Source organism: Pinus tabuliformis, chromosome 1_2, assembly GCF_031772625.1.
Source record: "Pinus tabuliformis cultivar Carrire ecotype Pingquan chromosome 1_2, CPIR1, whole genome shotgun sequence".
Classification (NCBI taxonomy): domain Eukaryota; kingdom Viridiplantae; phylum Streptophyta; class Pinopsida; order Pinales; family Pinaceae; genus Pinus; species Pinus tabuliformis.
Window position 1 is genome coordinate 552,129,169 of NC_142298.1, and position 21,119 is coordinate 552,150,287.

Consider the following 21,119-nt stretch of genomic DNA (forward strand, 5'->3'; position numbering starts at 1 on the left):
TTCAGTTCTATGGCATCATCATATTCAGGTTTAATGATTCTAGATCAGGGAGTCCTTGATTCTCAGCCTTCACATCCCTCCTTCAGTTGGGGATTCTCATAGCCTTCAAGCCGATAAATCAGAAATCGAAGCATACCATAGCAGAATATCAATCAGAAATTCTGGATTCTGTCTTCACATCCCTCCTTCAAAAATCGAAGCATACCATAGCAGAATATCAATCAGAAATTCTGGATTTTGTCTTCACATCCCTCCTTCAATTCCAGTGGCATCATCATAGTCAAGTTTAATGATTCCTGGATGCTCAGTCTTCACATCACTATTTCAGTTCTGGATTCTGTCTTCACATCCCTACTTCAGAAATCGAAGCATACCATAGCAGAATATCAATCAGAAATTCTGGATTCTGTCTTCACATCCCTCCTTCAATTCCAGTGGCATCATCATAGTCACGTTTAATGATTCCTAGATGCTCAGTCTTCACATCACTACTTCAGTTGGTCCATACAATATGGGATCCCAATTGAATATTGCAATCTTGGACAATCAATTGGATATTGTAAATTGCACCATAAACAACATTGCGCCCAGATCTGCAAAGTGTACTAGTTTTGCTTTTACAATAAGAAAGCAACAGTCAGCAAGTCAATCAATTTGATATTGTAAATTGCATCGTAAACAGCATTGCGCCCAGATCTGCAAGGTGCACTGGTTTTGCTTTTACAATAAGAAAGCAACAGTCTCTTGGATCTAATCGCTTGCCAGTCTATATTCATACAATATGGGATCCCAATTGAATATTGCATATCTTGGATAATCAATTGCCAGTCTATATTCATACAATATGGGATCCCAATTGAATATTGCATATCGTGGATAATCAATTGGATATCATAAATTGCAAGATTATGAGCCCAAAACTGCAAAGTGTGTTGGTTTTGATTTTACAATAAAAGGGCGCTGAATTTACGGTATTTGAACTTTTGGTTCAAAAGTATTATGGACCTTTATACATATTTCAAGGTGGGTTGTTTGATTTCTAACAATCTGTTCTTAAAGAATCGAAATGGATTTGATTAAATGTTATGGGCCTTTAAACATATTTCAAGCTGAGTCCATATGACTTTAATGCGTTTGATTTCTAACAATGTCTTCTTAAAAATCGAAATGGATTTGATTAAATGCTGAGTCCATAAGACTTTAATGCGTTTGATTTCTAACAATGTCTTCTTAAAAATCGAAATGGATTTGATTAAATCCTCATGTTTAGGAAGTTTTAACAGATCCTTTGTTAAAAGATAGTGTTCCTGAGTTATACTATAAATTTAAATGCACTGAATACTCAGCAAATACTCAACAAATCAAATTTATGGTATTTGAACTTCAGTTCAAAAGTGTTATGGAACTTTAAACATATTTCAAGGTGGGTTTATATGATTTTTCAATGCACATTTTATTTCTAATCATGTTTTTCAATGCATTTTATTTCTAATCATGTTTTTCTTAATCATGTTTAATGTAGAATTTATGGTATTTGAAGTTTTCTCTTAAATTAAAAATCGAATGGGTTCGAATTAAATTCTTATTTCTTTAAATATAGAATTTATGGTATTTGAAGTTTTTTCTAGAATTTATAGTATTTGAAGTTTTGGTATTTATGGTATTTGAAGTTTTGGTTAAAGAGTGTTATGTAGCTTTATACATATTTTTTTGAAGAGTATTATGTAGCTTTATACATATTTTTTTGAAAAAGTGTTATGTGCTTTTATACATATTTAAGTTATGTAGTGTTATACATATTTATTATTTATGGTATTTGAAGTTTTGGTTCAAGAACGTTTTGTAGCTTTATACATATTTATTTGAAGGAGTGTTATGAACGGAAAATTTATGGTATTTGAAGTTTTGGTTTAACAGTGTTACGTAGTTTTATAAAACTTCAACAATGTTATGTAGCTTTATACATATTTATTTGAAAGAATGTTATGTAGCTTTATACATATTTATTTGAAAGAATGTTATGTAGCTTTATACATATTTATTTGAAAGAATGTTATGGACCTTTATACATATTTGAAGACAAGGTCGATGTTATAGACTTTTATACATATTTTAAATAATATTTTTTACATCTTTAAGATCTATACATAGAATTTATGGTGTTATGTAGTTTTATACATATTTATTTGAAGGAGTGTTATGAACCTTTATACATATTTGAAGGCATGGTCGATGTTATGGACTTTTATACATATTTCAAATAATATCTTTTACATCTTTAAGATATCTATACATAGAATTGAATTTATGGTATTTAAAGTTTTGAAAATGATATCTTTTACATCCTTAATATATTTATACATAGAATTTATGGTATTTGAAGTTTTGGAAATGATATCTTTTACATCTTTAAGAGATGTATGCATAGAATTTATGATATTTGAAGTTTGGTATTTGAAGTTTTGGAAATGATATCTTTTACATCTTTAAGAGATGTATGCATAGAATTTATGGTATTTGAAGTTTGGTTAAGATTGTCATAAACATATTTGAAGGCATGGTTGGTGTTATGGACTTTTGTACAATTTTAAATATAGATTTATACATAGAATTTGTGGTATTTGAAGTTTTGGTTAACAATGTTATGAACCTTTATATATATTTGAAATTGATTTGAAATTGATGTTATGGATTTTTATCACTTTGAAATCGATGTTATGGATTTTTATAACACTTTATATAAATTTGAAATCGATGTTATAGATGTTATAGATTTTTATATATATTTCAAATGACATCTTTTACTTTTTTAAGAAATTTTGAAAATGATATCTTTTACATCTTTAAGAGATGTATGCATAGAATTTATGATATTTGAAGTTTGGTATTTGAAGTTTTGGAAATGATATCTTTTACATCTTTAAGAGATGTATGCATAGAATTTATGGTATTTGAAGTTTGGTTAAGATTGTCATAAACATATTTGAAGGCATGGTTGGTGTTATGGACTTTTGTACAATTTTAAATATAGATTTATACATAGAATTTGTGGTATTTAAAGTTTTGGTTAACAATGTTATGAACCTTTATATATATTTGAAATTGATGTTATGGATTTTTATAACACTTTATATATATTTGAAATCGATGTTATGGATTTTTATAACACTTTATATAAATTTGAAATCGATGTTATAGATGTTATAGATTTTTATATATATTTCAAATGACATCTCTTACATTTTTAAGAAATCTCTAACTTCTTTAAGAGATCTATATCTATAGTATTTATGGTATTTGAAATTTTGGTTGAAAAGTGTTACGAAACTTTATAGATATTAGTAAGAGATTTCTAACTTTTTAAAGAGATCTATATGTATATAATTTATGGTATTTGAAGTTTTGGTTGAAAAATGTTTAGGATGGTCATTTTTCAGTAAAATTAATTTGTATAAGAGATTTCTAACTTTTTAAAGAGATCTATAGGTATATAATTTATGGTATATGAAGTTTTGGTTGAAAAATGTTTAGGATGGTCATTTTTCAGTAAAATTAATTTGTATACAATCTTAAAAGATGAAGGTACAATATTGTATAAAGTTCTTAGATTAATATATAAGTAACGAGTGAAGAATAATAAAGTTCTCAATTTAATATAATGAGTTTCTTTAGTTACTTAGTGGTCTAAAATGAAACAATATTAAAGTTCTCAAATTAATATAATAAGTAATGAGTTCTCAATTTAAATAATGAGTTTCTTCAGTCACTTAGTGGTCTAAAATGAAACAATATTAACAATTAGTTCAACATTTTCTTAAAAGTGGGTGAAGAATAATAAAATTCTCAATTTAATATAATAGGTTTCATTAGTCATTAGTGGTAGTTGACAAGTTGAAAAGATTTGAATCTAGACCTTGCCTAGTAATCTTGGTTAGTTATTGATTCCCTATATTTAGGTGTCCTTAAGACTTTTTATCACACAAATAAAATCATATATTACCCTATTACAATTTAACTTCATACCCAAACAAATAAATCATTTATTATCCTAATACAATTTAACTTCATACCCCAAAAAATAGATTGACAACATTTTAAACATGACTTCCACTTTTTTATTTTATACCTTTGGAATAGATTTACAAGAAATTCCATAAAGTTAAAGCAAAAGAAAAAAACTTTTTTCTGGCTTATTTGTCCATAAATATTTAGTGAATATCTATTTGGCTATGGAGTAGATTTACAAGAAATTTCAAAAAGTTAAAAGTTTTTTTTTTTTTCCCTTATTTGTCCGTAAATGTCCATAAATATTTAGTGAATATCTATTTGGCTTTCTTTAAAATGCCTCAAAGAATCTATGCGAGCTAGGCCTAATAAAAGTGGATTGATTCACTTACAAATTCAACCAAGATAACGCTTGAGAAAGCCAATGCACCAAACATTTATTTGCTGATCAAGGTTGAGAAAGCCACTGCACCAAACATTTATTTGCTTCTCAATTTTTGTGAAATAATAAAAATATTATTATATGCGAATAAAACATTAACACATCATTAACACATGTTTCTGATTTACTTTTACAATGGTTTTTATCCAAAATCAAACATTAAATAATATGTTTCTCGTTTTTATTTTCACAATGTTTTTCCCAACAAGAAAAAATAAAAAACCACCTCATTTCAAACCAAACTTTTAGAAAGAACAATATGAAATTTCCAGACTATAAACAACTCATTCGGCTCAATCTTGGTCGACAAGATGAGCGTACATTCGCCTGGTATCATTCGCTAACAACTCGATATTTCGCGTTTCTCCTGCATCTTGGATGCTGAAAATCAGTAAAATCTTGGTAACTTCGTTCTCGGTATCCAATGTGGATGTTCAAAAATCAAACAGTAAAAAATCATCTGATACTTGAGTTCACATTCTCTGAAATATGTCGCTCGATCCTTACAGAGGAGTCGTATATTACTTCGGCCCATGGGGATCATACATTCAGCAGTTCTCGCAAAAGAAGCAATAGCGGTTTAAGCATCTTCAACAGCTGATCTTGATCCTGATCCTGTTACTGTAAATCGCAAACTCGTCAAGAACGCACTTGGCACCACCGAAACCCTAGATTTGGTGCCCAACATCGCATAACTGTAGATCAGACGGTCACAAAATCGTAGATCGGATGGTCCAGATCGTCAGAATCGGACGATCTAGAGTGCCCCAATCGGACGGTTCAGATCATGCAGACGGACGGCCGAGATCGTCCTGATCCGATGGCTGAGGTCATCGAAATCGAACGGTCAAGATTGTGCTGAATGGACGATCTAGATCGCGTTGATCGGATGGTCCAGATCACCCTGATTGGACGGTGCAGATCAGTTTGACTGGACGGATGAGATCAAATAGATCTGACGGCTGAGATCGTTGATATCCAACAGTCCAGATCGTGTTGATCAGACGGTCCATATTGTGCAGATCGGACGGTTCAGATCTCACTGATCGAACGGATGAGATCACACAGATCTGACGGCCGAGATCGTCCTGATCCGATGGCTGAGGTCATCGAAATCGAACGGTCAAGATTGAACGATCTAGATCGCGTTGATCGGATGGTCCAGATTACCCTGATTGGACGGTGCAGATCAAACAGATCTGACGGTTGAGATCGTTGATATCCAACGGTCCTGATTGTGTAGATCTGACGGTCCAGATCGTGTTGATCAGACGGTCCAGATCTCACTGATCGAACGGATGAGATCACAAAGATCTGACGGTCTATATTTCAGTTTGAATGGACGGATGAGATCGAACGGATCTGACGGTTGAGATCGTTGATATCCAACGGTTAGATCGTGCCATCTTCTCAGCCCTCGGATCTGGGCGTTGGATAGCTGACATGTCGCGGCCTCCAGCCTTCGGATGTGGCCGTTTGACACATGGCGGCCTCTTAGCCCTCAGCTCTGGGATTTGGATGACTGCCATGTGGCGGCGTGTCAGCCCTCAGATCTGGGCATTGTATGCCTGACACGTGGCAGCCTGTTAGCGCTCAGATCTAGACGTTGGATGACTTACACTTGGCGGCTTCCCAGCCCTCAGATCTGGGCGTTGGATGACTTATACTTGGCGGCCTCTCAGCCCTCAGATCTGGGCGTTGGATGACTTACACTTGGCGGCCTCTCAGCGCTCAGATCTGGGCGTTGGAACACTGACACTTGGCAGCATCTTGGCATTGAGATCTGGTCGTTGGATGGGCGCCACTTGGCAGCCTCTCAGCGGCTCAGATCTAGGCATTGCATGATTGACACTTGGTGGCCTCTCAGCCCTCGGATCTGTGCCCTAGATAGATTGATAAGTTACAGTACTTATAAACTGTACGTCCAGTGGTTATAATTTGATAAGTTAATCTGCGTATAATATTATAAGTCTTTCTGGTTATAAGATGATAGCATTTAGGCTTAAAATGATAAGCCTTTTGACTTATAATCGGATAACCTAACATGTTGTAAACTAATAAGTTCTTGGACTTAAAAGATGATAGGCTATCTGCTTATAGGAGGATAAGCCCGGTCAGGGTTGGAATTTGGATTTCTCTTTACCCGTCATACAATTTTTTTTTGACGTTTTGGGTCCTTATGCTTCCCGTCAAGAAACGTTATATTAAAAATTTTGCGCTTCAAAAGTGATGTTCTCGTAATAAATTAACCCTTCACTAATAAAGTTTTGATTAAAAAATTACCATTCAATAAATAATTATGTTGAAAGTTTTCATATCCAAAATTTGAAAAAACTCAATAGGGAGGTTTCAATAAAAAGTGTTGAACATTTGAAATTTGCTCATTTAAAGTAAAGACAAGGGTAATCAAATTAAGGAAGTTGCTATATATTGAAATCCTCATATCTATATTAATATTTATTTGAAGAAGAAGTAAAAACAAAGGCATATCAAATTAAGGAAGTTGTTATATGTTGAAATCCTCATATCTCATCTCTTTCCTCATATCAAATTAAGGAAGTTGTTATATGTTGAATCTCATATCAAATTAAGGAAGTTGTTATATGTTGAATATGATATGAGGATTTCAACATATATCTCATCGTTTGCTGAGTGCGCACTGAACGATGACAGGATTGGAATTTGAACGCTGATCCGAGTTTTTCCGACTACTGAAATCATTCACTTAAATGTCAAGTTATTGCAATGTATTATGCCATAACTCCGAGTTCGGTGAGCTGCTATGAAAGTCGAGATACATAGACTAGTTGAGACGTGCAAAATTTATGCTCGTCAACCTGTGGAGCATACTCGGCGCATCGAATATATTTTTTTTGCAGAAACTTTAGATTTCAAGTGATTCGATTTGTCCATTCCGTTTGGCCGATTTGTTCTTATTAACTGTATAAATTACCTTCTTCCGTCGGTCTAGACTCCATTCCCTTATCCAGTAATTACGCTAATTGTGAAGAAATTTGTGTAGCGTCTTGCATGTAGAAGCAGAGTGTGTTACTCAGCCAAGAATGACTTGCCCGCATACTGTTGTGGATACCCATTACAGTCTTGTGGGCAAGTTGTTCTTGGCAAAGCATCCCTCGCTTCTTTTCACGCCAGACTCCGCACGAGCCCTGCGTCGCATCAACGGGTCAGATCTTGATCACGGTGTTCATCATGGTTGTGGAAACGAATTTTTTTCTGAACAAGCTCTCTATATTTCCCATTGTGTTCGCTCTGGGAATTACTCCACTCTCTTGTTCAGGAAATCCAATGTTTGCGTCTATTTACTAATCGAAAAAGTAGTTTTTGTTGTTGTTCAAAAGTTCTGTTTTCCTCCCAATAGGTCTTTGAATCTAGGCTCTAGGCCAACATCAATTACAATGTTAGATTAAAAAACAAATATTAATAGGTGGAATGGTATCAGGTTTGGATATAGTTTGGTTTATATGTACTTGAAAGCTCATCTAACATTTTCCATCACAGTATATGGATGTACAAGGCTACATTACATATTCCATTAGTAAGCCTGTATCGTGCGATGTTGCATATTCCATCTAATTGAATAGGTATTTTTCAAACTATCCATATCAACACTCATTTGTTCTAATAAATTTTCTGATGCCTTTCCATATTTACATACCTATCTTACTGATAAGAGTGTTGTTAAGAGTTGTGAGCAGTTACACATACAAATCTCTTGTGAAATAAAAAACTAAATTACTTATTAAATCAAAAATTAAAACGTAGCAGCAATCAGACCTACAGTGTTTGAAGAATAAAAAATCAATCACTAACCTGAAGCACCAATTTGTAATTTCCTCCCAGTTTCCTTGGAGCCAATCTTGAGCTGGGCGACGAGCGTAAGTTTGAATGGGCCTTGGAGCCAATCTTGAGCTGGAGCCTGTGGGACAGGCGTAAGTTTGAATGGACAATGCCTTGAGAGAGTGTGTGAATCATGAACTCGATTGTACAAAGAAAACAAGAATGGGCAATGCGCAATGCGCTGGGTTTGCTACGGTTGGAACTTGGAAATTGCATGCAAGATCCCCGAAATCGTCCAGGGAAAGATTCCAACATTTGGACAAGATTCACAATTCAATGAGCTACTTGCCTCATGCAGCAATCATTATAAACGTTATTTTATTTTATTTTTAAAAGTTTCTGACGCTCTGCATGTGCAATTACCCGCCAACATCATTCGAATAGCCGATAATAGCGAAAAATTCTAACCTTGGGCCGGGCGTAAGAACGTTTTGGGAAAATTTCCAAACATCAAAAATACGTTTTTAATTCTTCAGGGCACTTCACTCAAAACGGGCATGGACAAATTCCAGCCGTCAAATACGTTCAAAAAACCTTATGACGGGCAAAATGCCCGTCAAATTCCATCCCTGAGCCCGGTGACCTATAATATTATAAGTTCTCTGCTTCTAAACTGATACGGTTCTATGCTTATAATTTGATAAGTACTGGTGCTTATAGTATTATAAGCTTATCTGGTTATAGACATTGTTCTTATAAAATGATAGGTTCGGTGACTTATAATTTGATAAGCGTATCTGATTAAATTGATAAGCCTTTCTGGTTATAAATTGATAAGCCGTCTGACTTATAAGATGATATTCTGATCTGCCTATAGGAAGATAAGTCCAGGAACTTATAATATTATAAACTAGTCTGCTTATAAACTAATAAGATTACCTACTTATAAGACATCAGCTTATTTGAGTATCAACCTATAAGAGGATACGCTTTTAATTGATAAGCTCGTAATCAAATAGGCGGAGAAGGACACAAGTTTGTAAGCAGAAAAACTCTGTGCTCCGCGTTTCTACCAACGTCTCCTCAGCCACCTCAGGAATCTATGCATGCGCGCAATATAAGTTATGATCAGGTAAATCGTTAGCCTCTGGTGCTGTGACTGGCTCGAAAGGAAGGATCTGCATTTCGTGAAAGCAGGCCTCCATTCGTCTTCAATCTTTTTCCGCGTCACTGCGGCAGCAACTGCGTTTAGGGTGAATGGCAATTTCCGCGACATTGCTGCAGCAACTGTGTTTAGGACCAATGGCAAACCTTGAATTAGATGGGCATTTTAGCCGCGGAAACTATGTGGGATAACAGCCTGTGGAGTCATACCTGCGTTTTATCTGCAGCTGGTGGGAATGACGAGCGATGGTCACGGCAATCATTCACGCAGGGCTATTACTATTGGCTACTCACGAAGTCATACTAATTAATTAAAGGTATGTATGTATTTATGGGTGAAATTTTAATGGCATGGAGGATTTGGATCTGGGCGTTGGAGGATTTGAAGTCATTGATCAGATTAAGAGTGAGCTGGAGAAGGCCTGTCCCAAAACTGTATCCTGTGCAGATATTCTTGCTATTTCAGCTCGTGACTCAGTGGTCCTGGTAATAAATCATATACTAATCTCTTTACTAGCCAGTATCAAGTTAGTATTTATATATATATATATATATATATCTTTGCTACCACTCGGTTTTAGTTTCAAGACAAAATCATAATCTGGTAAATAATACCATCTTCACGGTTTTTCATGGGCAACAGCATTACCATACTCACTTTTACGGTTAAGGAAGTGCGATATACTCCGCCCCCTGAAAATGCATGGTTGGTTAATTTGGAGAATATGGATGTTTTGTATCAAAGGGATTGTATCATAATTGGACATGAAGTTGAGTTTGAAATTCATGGTTGGTAGTACCTTTAAATAAATGAAAATCACATTTATGCAATTTTTAGTTTGTGGTTTGTGCATTTTTGGATTTGTGATATTTTTGTTAATGTTATGATGAATGTGTTTTTGTTTTTGTTTTTTTTTTTTTTTTTTTTTTAAATAAAAGTAAGATGTGTCTATATATTTGTCAATCATCCAAAATAGATATGCTAATTGAATGTTATGTTGCTGCTATTTTTGTTTCTAATTTTGATTTGTTGGGTTCATTTTATTATTTAGTATATTTAGCTATTTTGCTAATCTATCATCTCATTATCCTACCAAAGGTTGTGTTATTTTATTTATTTAACCTTTGCTTTGAAGTTTTCATCTGACTATCCCACCAAGGTTCTATTATCTTATTTCATTTTGCTTTCTTTTTTTTAATGTTTGTCAGTATGCTGATTATCCCAGCAAAGTTCAGATCCCAACAAAGTTGATTCTATATAATTAGCAAAGTTGAGATCCGAACAAAGTTGATTCTATATATTTGGAAGTGGATTCAAAATATAACAAATTTCATTTATTCATACATACATAAAATTCAAGTGCACATTTTGGTCATCTACACTAAATTCTAATGGAGCCTTAATACCATTTCTCTCAATACCAGTTCCAAATATGGTTCAATTGAATAACACAAGAAATTATGATCTTACTCTATATCCCCTAGCAAGAATAACAATCCTAATTTATTTTCGTGTTCGTTTTTGGTCCATCTCATCAATAGCAGAAAATTTGGAACAAGTTATAATGATCAATTCTAAGTCATAATTTCTTTCTCTATATGGTGATGAGATCAAACTTACAGTGTGGAATTGAGGACAAGTATGTTGGAACTTTATGAACTTGACATTTGAAAATTCAGGAAGCCTTTCTTCCTAGATGGATCTATGATCCAATTTGGTGTTTGATATTGGAATTTATTCGGTTAAGCAGTATATTGTAGTTGCCAATTTGGTGTTTGATATTGAAATTTATTTGGTTAAGCGACACACTATAGGTGCATTTGGTTTTCTCTTGACTGAGGGATTTACATATACTTAATTCAAACAATGTTGGACTTATTCTTGTTGAAGAGCGACAAGGGTCAAGCTATCTATGAAGAGGCATTGGATCTTTCTTTATAGAAAGACAAAAAATTCAGCTCTTATTTAACTTGTCGAGGAGTGACAAGGGTCAAGCTATCTATGAAGAGACCTTGGACCTTTCTTAATAGAAAAACAAAAAAAGTAGCTATAAATTTGATGGTATTAGGAAAGATATGTAGTTGTTGTTACTTTCATTCTATCCTGTTAGGCTAGTTTTGAGGTTAGTTTACGTTGTACATAGTCATGTTGCATTTGAGGGATATTTGTAACTGCTCTTGATTGTGTGTAACCATCAAGTTCAAACTATAGCCTTCTTTAGTTTCGAGTTTTGTTAGGCCAATGCATTTTTTGTCTTTTTTTTATGCTTTGAATCTTCAATAGAAGGGTAAGAAATTTAACTCAATGCTTGCTTTTCCAAATGTTCATTGGTTAGATTGGGTTTCTCAACTTCTTACTTGTCTAGTATGTGATAGAGCATCGCCCTATGATTTGGTCATCTTGTTAAACATAAGTATTTTATTGTTCATATATCTCTATAGTTATCAATTTGGATTCATCATAATAAATCTCATGGTCAATTTGATATTTGAATTTGTTTTTTCATCTTATCTAATTGTAAATAATATCATTTCAAAACTCAATAGGATCTTTCACTCTGAGAAATATAGAAGTTTAGAGTTTTTGTTCTCCTTAATTCACTACCATAAATTATCAGATGATCTTGTTTTTTTTATTATTATAGAAATGTCCATATCTAATAACTTGAGATGTGCTATTGGACCTGCAATTCTACAAAATTATTGGTAGCTCCGAAACACCAATTAGCTTTTGATTCTTGCAAGATACTAGAATTCTCCTATGATCCCACAATTGTAGAATGTATTTTGAGCTTGCTAGGTTTGCTTCCTATGCTTGTTTTGTCACATTCATATCCTTTGGACGATACAAAAATTTGCAACTCGTGTCTTAATCACCTGGAGACATAGCTATGGAAAAATTTTCTTCTAGTCCTTGTGAACTTGATCTACCAATTCCCATGTATGATGTTATCAAGTTGTATCATGAGGCACTCCCTACTTGCATATTCTTCTATTTTCCTAGCTAGCACTTGAACTATGTTTGAACTTGGTATCCCTTCACATATAATGATAATATGGTTCCAATTAAATGGGGAAACCATGCATAGAGAGGAAAACCATTGTCACAAGTGCATTGATCCATTTAACATACCAATCCAAAAAACATCAGAGCCCATCAACATCCTTGGCTCACAATTAAATTTTTGTTTTCTCTAATATTTCTTCCCACCCCCACCCTCAACTTCTTGTAAACTTCTTATAATGTTGTGCACATAGAGAATGGAGAGATTGTGAATGAGCCCAGTGAGGGAAATCCTACTACCACACCAATCCTGGAAGAGAGGAATTCAAGGCCCATGCTACCACAACAATCTCGGAAGAGAGGAATTCAAGCCCCAACCATCGACTACTCAATTTCTTGCTTGCATGCATTGTTTTTGTATTTGTAATATCCTGACTTTTTCAGTTAAGTATTCTGTCATGAGCCATTGCTTTTGCATTGATAATATCACAAGTTTCTCGGATCTAAAATATAAAGGCATTTGAAAATATTTGTTTAGATAAAGATCTTCATTATTATATAAGCATTGTTTATTTATAGGAATTGCAATTAGGTGAGAAAATAAAACTGCTCCATTTGAAATTAAATGCATTTCTTCTTCTGATGATGGGAGGGGATATTTTCATGTGTAAAGATGAAGAATCCATCTTCAAAAGTTCTAATTATAAAGAATATATTTTTTCTATTTAACATTTTGTTAGTTCAACAATTTGCTCTTACTGAGATAATCTTTAATTTTGTGTAGTATGGATGTTTTTAAGCAAGATGGTAAGATATTAAATGTAACTACATAACATCAATGCATCAAATAACTTTCATAGTGTCCTTACATTTATGAAACACACACACAGGGGGTGGGGAAGTAAATGTATTCAAGGGTAGAAGAAATATTAATGCACTTTCAAACTTTCCCTTCGATGAAGGTGTTTCTAGTATGTCATCTACAAGAGATGGGTTGTTACATTTTTGTCAGTTCCTGGTAGGGATCTAGAATTTTCTTCTTTACTTCCATCTTGACCAACTAGTTACAACATCCACAGACTCAAAACTCCATGTGACTAACATTTAAAGAGTTACCACATCCACAAACTCAAAACCCACGACCTTACAAAGAAACTAACATTTAAAGAGCAATGCAGTGGTTAAGCATTCTATTGTTGATGGTGCTACTGCTAGTTGGATCTATGCATAGGACTCTCTGCTTAATCAACTAAAACCTTGGTATCATGGATAAATATAACTTTATTTTTAAATAGATAAATATAACTTATGTTAGATTGATTGAAGTAATCTAGTTGGATCTTGTGTATGCGGAAAGTTCAATGATTTTCACCTTTCTTGATTGTTGCTCGATCACAATGATTTTCAACTTTCTTGACCACTACTTGATCACAAATTCTAGCACTTTCATTTTACCAACAATTCCACTGTCCACTCCATCAACAACTCACCATTTGAAAATGTCTTTAAAATCCACCATTGACAATACACTATCGGCTCCCTGTGGTTGTATGCATGGAAATATGTATCCATTGATACATAGAGTACAAGATTTAATGAAGTGGAAAGATGGGCACATCAAGTTTTAATGTTGGATCAACGTTCCTCGGTTCCCATTTTTAAATTTCAAAAACTCTCGTGCCCACTCATTTACCATTGGAACACTTGTTTTGTTGATAATTTCAAATGCACTCATTGCCTCTAATTTCCTATTTTGTTGGTGAAGCATGATTTCCACGTAACAATCCTTTACACTTGATATTTTGTTCTTCAACAAGATTAAGGTGAAGCAATAAGGAGACCATTCTACTATTGTTGATGTTGTAACTTATTGAAACAATTTCCATTCCATCGAGATAAATGTTTTATAGAAACCTATAAATAAGACTCCAAACAGGTAAAATAAACCACCTTCAACATTTATTTCCTTCCCCCAATATAATGAACTCAGGTGGGACTTACAAGCAAACAAAGGTCAATCTTGAAGGAAACCAAATGCTAATTGTTTTTATTGTAAAGGGAATTAACCCAAAAGTTTACTTGAACAAATTTCCTTTCCATTAGGATAAATGCTTTAGAGAATCCTATAGAGAAGGATTCAAATAGGCCAAAGAAACCTTCTTCAACATATATTTTGTTCCCCCAAGGATAATGGCCTCAAGCGGGTCTTACGAGCAAACAAAGGTCAATCTTGAAGGAAACCAAATGCTAATTATTTTTATTTTAAATGAAATTAACCCAAAAGTTTTTTGTGAGTGGTGCCCTAAAGGGATTTTAGATTCCTTATGAACTTCAATGCTCCATCTTATCATCACATGCACATAGAAAAAAATGCACATTTCCGCAATGTCACACACTACTTTAGTCTATTGTAAACCAAACAAAATATTTGATGCCCTTCTGATTTGCTTTTGCATATGTGATTATTGTCATATAAGAAAGACTTTGATTTTTATTATATGAATGTTTCACATGTTTTTTTAAGAATGCTCATTTTAATTATTTGCTCCAATTCATTGTGTTCTATTATATGAATGCTTCACATGTTTTTTTAAGAATGTTCATTAGAATTATATGGTCCAATTCATTCTAGTACATTGCCAATAAGTGATATATGAGAATCCAAATACCATTTTCGAAGGATATGGGAGCCATTTTGAAAACTAAATGGAAAGCATCGAACATGGAAGAGAAGAAATCATGTGAAGAGAAATATGAGGATGAAAAGAAGGCACACTAGTGGGTAAACTATGGAACTGTAAAGACTTTATTCACTATATTAGACATTTTTCCATTATGTTTCAAAGGCTCGCAAGTTAGACTTTTGGAAGTTGTGGGGCTACAAAAACATAACTATAAAGATTTGAAGTTCTCTAAAACTATCCAAAACTCGGGTTGACATTTAAGCTTTTGGAACAATATATGTGTCTCTAGTCATATAAAGACTTTATTGTCATTTGTTGCAATTCCTTTTGAAAATAGAAATAAATTATTGTTGTTTTCCTCAATTTTGTGTGGCAGCAAGCATTTGTGACTCTTATTTTGGTTGCTAAGCTTTGTACATTTCAAATATTTATCCATGATACCAAGGTTTGTGCCATGTTATCCTACTTGTTTATTTTCACTAAGCCAATAGGTGTTTCTCTGTGGGCTTTGGTTGGGCAGATCCAACCAATCAGAGATGCCTATTTTCATCGCCCTCCTTCCAATGACAATTTGACATCTGTACCAATGCACATAAAAGTTGGTGGTTGGGAATAGTGGAGTTTCGGCCCATGTTAGAGGGCATCACTTCCTAGAACACATTTCTTTGCGGGCTTTGGCTCAACAGTTCCAACGATTCAGAGATGCCTATTTTTGTCACACTCCTTCCAATGACAATCTAACATTTGTACCAAAATAGATAATAGTTGGCGGTTGGGCATAGAAGAGTTTCAGCCCATGTTGGAGGGCATTGCCACCAAGAACAATTCGCCTCCATTAATGGCCATCTTATGTGCACAGGCACAAGAATTATTGTGCCACTACCACTTACAATACATGCAAATAAGAAACCGCAACATTGTGCACACTACTGCCACAAATCAGTGCTTGGAGTTCAGACTTGGCACAATTGATTCTTTCCAGTTCATTATTGATTTTCTCCGTCAAGACTATCAAAATCAACTAAAATCGATCTCTTACGTTCCAGTATTAAGGTGGGAGCAGTCCATTGAGGCAGTGCATGAACTTTCAGAGGATAAAGAGACACATCTTCAGTTGACCCTCAATGGTTTTAGTGGAGGCATAAGCATGCCCCTCCGCCATTGGTTCCCATCACTTCTACCTATCCTCCTCACAGAGGTTTATTTATTCAGAGAAGGCACAAGGCATTTGTTGACAATATGTTTAAGACTGCCACATATTTACATGTTTCTAACATAGAAGAAGGTAGTAGATCGCAAGCTAAGAGAATCTATGATGATTGTTTGGATTCATTGAAAGCAAATGAAGCAAGTGAATTGATAATATTATATTTAGTTTTTCAATTTCTCTTTTTATGATGACTTGGGTTTTATTTTAGGGCTCATTTCCCCTATTTTTGATGCTATGTTTTTTGTTATGATGTTAATTATAAAGTACAAAGCTAACCCTTAGCTTTTTTTATGGTTGCACTGAATAACAACTTGATTTCACATGTTTATCTCAAAAAGACAATGCCCTCTTATATATATCTCAAATGCCTTGCAAGTATAGTCATTCGTTATTGGTTTCATATTTGTATGTGGACAGGTATATCCAATCCCTCTAGCCTCGTTATTTCTTGTAGTTACGGATATTAAGTTGCTAAGTTGAATAACTCTTCTCTAGGATAATCCATTATCTCCATATCAATATGAATGGATCTTCTCACTAGACCAGATCAAATTTTAGTAATGTATGATTTTGGATTTGAGTTGCATATACCACAACTCTTTATTAAACCCACATTTTTATCCTGCCTTGGGAGGTTTGATCATAGTTTCCCATATAGATTATATATCGTATTTAACATGGGATCTATTTTCTAGGATTGAAATAAGTTCTATTTTGACTGAAACCTTGAGGGTTTTGACCTTAACTACACTTCTTGTTGTGTATGATATTTTACAGCTAATAGAATGTTTCAAGCCACAACATGGATACAAAGCATGGTTGGATCTCTAGATATGCCATGCGAGCCATCTGAGGAGGAGTTTCAACTTTTCTTGAGAAGCGACATCATTTTATGTAATATTATCAACAAGGTTCAACCAAGATCAGTGTCTAAGGTGGGATACCATTATTCCCATTGGAATGTTCACATATTTTATGAAACCTATTATTGTATTGAAATACAACTTTTCTTTTTCTACCCAGTTAATTGACTTGGGTTGGTTAGCATGTTGCTGCAAATCATGTTTCATCACTTCCTCCAGAAGGACGACCTTTATCTTCCTATCAATATTTTGAGAATGTAGGAATTTTATTGCATCTACTGAAGAGATAAAGTTGCCTACTTTTGAAACTTCTCATTAAGATTAGGTGAGCATGCTAATCACGTTGATATCTGTATGGATGCTTGCATTTGAATCTTTGATTTTAACAAGTTTTTGTTCCGCCTCATGAATCTTATTGTTTCTTTAGGAAATCTTGTTGTCGGGTTCTACAACAAAGATTGTTGACTATATATTGGCATTGAAGGCTTATTATGAATGGAAACAGTGTGGAGGAAATGGCTATTGGAAATATGTAGGTCCTTTAAGGTCCCCCATGGTTCTGTGAAACACAAGAGATTTATTTCAACACTCAACTCCTTGTGTGCCTATAAGGGACCCTGAAACTCAGCCAAACTCATCAGTGAGAAACAGGATGAGGGAGAAAAGCGGCTTGATGACATATTTCAATCTAAAGGTTCAATTAATGTGTGGTTATTGAGTTGATTTCATGATTTGAAGTTCTAGAAACTATTCATGCTCGAAAATCAAAAAATCTTTTCTTTACACATCCTTAACCACATGCATGGTTAACAAACATAATGGGAGCTTTATTAAAGCGGTTTGCTGAAAAAATGACAAATGATAAGGAAAATGTTGATCAGAACCTTGTTGAATCCATACAAACTGCTGCACTGGTATGCAAATATCATACCTATTCGTTTCCACTAATCCTACTCAATTACACATGAAATATTTTAAACACAATATATGCTTCAAAACCCTAATCTTGTTTAGTCATACATATTAGATGTTAATTTTTTTTGTAAGCATATTGAACACTAGGTCCTCAAGAGTTCATGCTTTTAACTCTTTGCTTTTGTGCAATAGGGCTCGATGCAAGCATTCATGAATCTTATCATTGCCATTTTTTCAGAGAATAGAGAAGATAAATTTTCCCCTGTGAGCATCAATTGTCCTTGTCCTTGATGCAAAATTAAATAAAAAATATCTCATTGCACAATATCCATAGGTTTCATGAGTCATATATGTTATCTATATCCCTCATAGGGAAATGACTTAACACATCACCTGAAGTAAAAAGAATTAACCATAAATACATATGCTATAGAGATTCCATCGGGATGTGTTGATTTTCACTCAGTCCTCTCTTTGTTTGTGTTTAAGATCAGAGTGAGAAGTTATGTTCTCCAGTTTGATGGCAATTTTCATCTTATGTTAACTCTAATTTGCTTTGAAGATTCAGAAAAGCTAGGATCAAGACAATTATTTCCTTTCAAATTTTCGATACGACAAAAATGATGACTTTCAAAGTCGGGATCCAAAACATTTGCATACCAGTCAGGAACATCAAATGCATTTGGAAGCACAAATAAAAGAAGTCAATGTGAGTAATATTTTAAACTCTTCACTAAAAATAATAAAATTTTGATGTTGTGGAGGCAAATCAGAAATGTAAACAAAATGTACTGCAACACGAAATAATTTCAGTCGCCATTTGATTCAGTATAATGAAGGACTATTGTTTGATGAAGAATTGCATATGTGATATGTAGAACATTTTTTTGCCAATCTAGGAAGATTATCCTACCATGTTTGCATTGCCTCTATTTCCATGATGATGAGATAACCAACGTAGATTCAAGCTTGATTACTAGTATCCCTTGTGAGCCTCATCCCAACATGTCCCTGTTGTCCTAGAGTAGGCTAGTGGGAAACATGTTAAAGAATTATATATTACATGTGCAGTCACAAAGTATGCAATCATGGAGCACCAGTTTTTTTGCAAATGCAGTCAAAGATCACAAATTTTTCTGATTTTGTTTGAAATAAGGAAACTAAATCACACAAATACTTCTTTTATTGCACTAAAGCAAACATGTTAATCATTTTGTGATCCGCAACTGTCTCATAATGCTTATTTTATTAAACAATGGATATGATTTTCATGACATAAGAGACATTGCTTAGAGAACAAAAAGATGTACAAGTGTTACATCCGGAGTGGCAAAGGGATTTTGAATTGCTTGTTAAGTTAAATCCAGACACTTATACACCTCAACATTTAATGGGGGGTTATTATTTTCTTTAATGTTCCAACTTTGTAAGTTATACATTTGTTTTTTTGTTGTGTAATGCTAAGTAAGTAAGTTATTATAAGGAATGACATTGAATTCTTTCCCTCTAAAACATTATTTTTACAGATAAATAGGTCATAGGAATTTCTAATGTTGTTAGTGGATATCCAAAAGTTTTGGAAGAAAACAAGATCCTTTATAATAACTTTCAAGACCTCAAAGGTGTTTGTCCTGTAATTATTGCCAGAATGGATGCCATAGTTATATTATGACAATAACAATAATCATTAATTATATTTATTGTTTTCTTGGGGCTTAGGAAGCATAAGGGAATAGTTATATTATGACAATTATAGTAATCATTAATTATATTTACTATTTTCTCAAGGCTCAAGAAGCATAAGGGTATACTTAAGAATCATGCCCCATTTTGGAGGTCAATTTGACGCCCATAGTGCAGTGGAATTTATTGGGGAAGATGGATCCTTCCTTGTCAATACATCCAAAATGGGAAAACATGTACAAAGGATATTCTATTTTAATAATGTTTTTGGGCCATATGCTACACAAGGTATTGATTAAGGAGTCTTTTGACCTCGTCTTCTGACACGATTTTCATACAATTACTAGATTTTTTTGTCCATGAAATGGAAGAGGAAATTTACATGGGTACACAACCCTTATCTGATCTCTAATTTAAAATGGGAAAAGATGTATAAAGGATATCCAATTTTAATAAGGTTTTTGGGCCATCTTCAACCAAAGGTCCTGATTAAAGAGTCTTTTGACCTTGAATTCTATCATAATTTGCATACAATTACTAACTTGTTTTTGTCCATGAAATGGCAGAGGAAATTTACATAGATACACAACCATTGATCCGATCTGTAATGGATGGTTACAATGTCTACATTTTTGCATATGGTCAAACAGGATCTGGAAAGACCCACACCATGGTTAGTATCTTTCTTCTAAGGATTTTGTTCTAAAAATTTAGTGGTTTCCCAAAAAAATATATATCTAAAATGGCTTAGATGAGAAAGCAACTTCTAGTTCTTAACTAATAGATTAATTTTTAGATCTTTCTCAACGTAACCTAACTTGACGTTTTGGACTTCTTAAAAAGCAGTCCAATAGGTCTTTTTTAGAAGGAAATTGGGTTCAAATATACATCTCTTAATGACCTCTTCGAGTTATCTCAAATCATTTATTCTTTGTTTTTATGACTTTCCAGCTCCAAACATACATGTTGAGTGAACTTGCAGGATACCAACCAATCAACAATCGATGAAGGTGGGAAAACGAAGGTTGTAATAACCTGTGTTTTGTACCTGTGGAAATTTTAATGTTATCTTAGCAAACTAGCGTTAATTGATGTTTTACAATAGTGTCTCTTTTATAATGAGCCATCAGGTAGGTTTATGCTTGCTTTCTAGAGGAAATCAAGGTTAAAAGAAAAATATAAATTGTAAATCAAGTGTAAATTGATGTTAAAGAAAATGCAACAGAATGGGACTACACGTTTGAAAATCCACTTGAAATTCCTTGTAAACCAAGGAATAATGCTTATAGTTTATTACTTGCAATATGCACCAACACTTTTCTTAGTGTAATTTAATTATTGTATCGGTTTG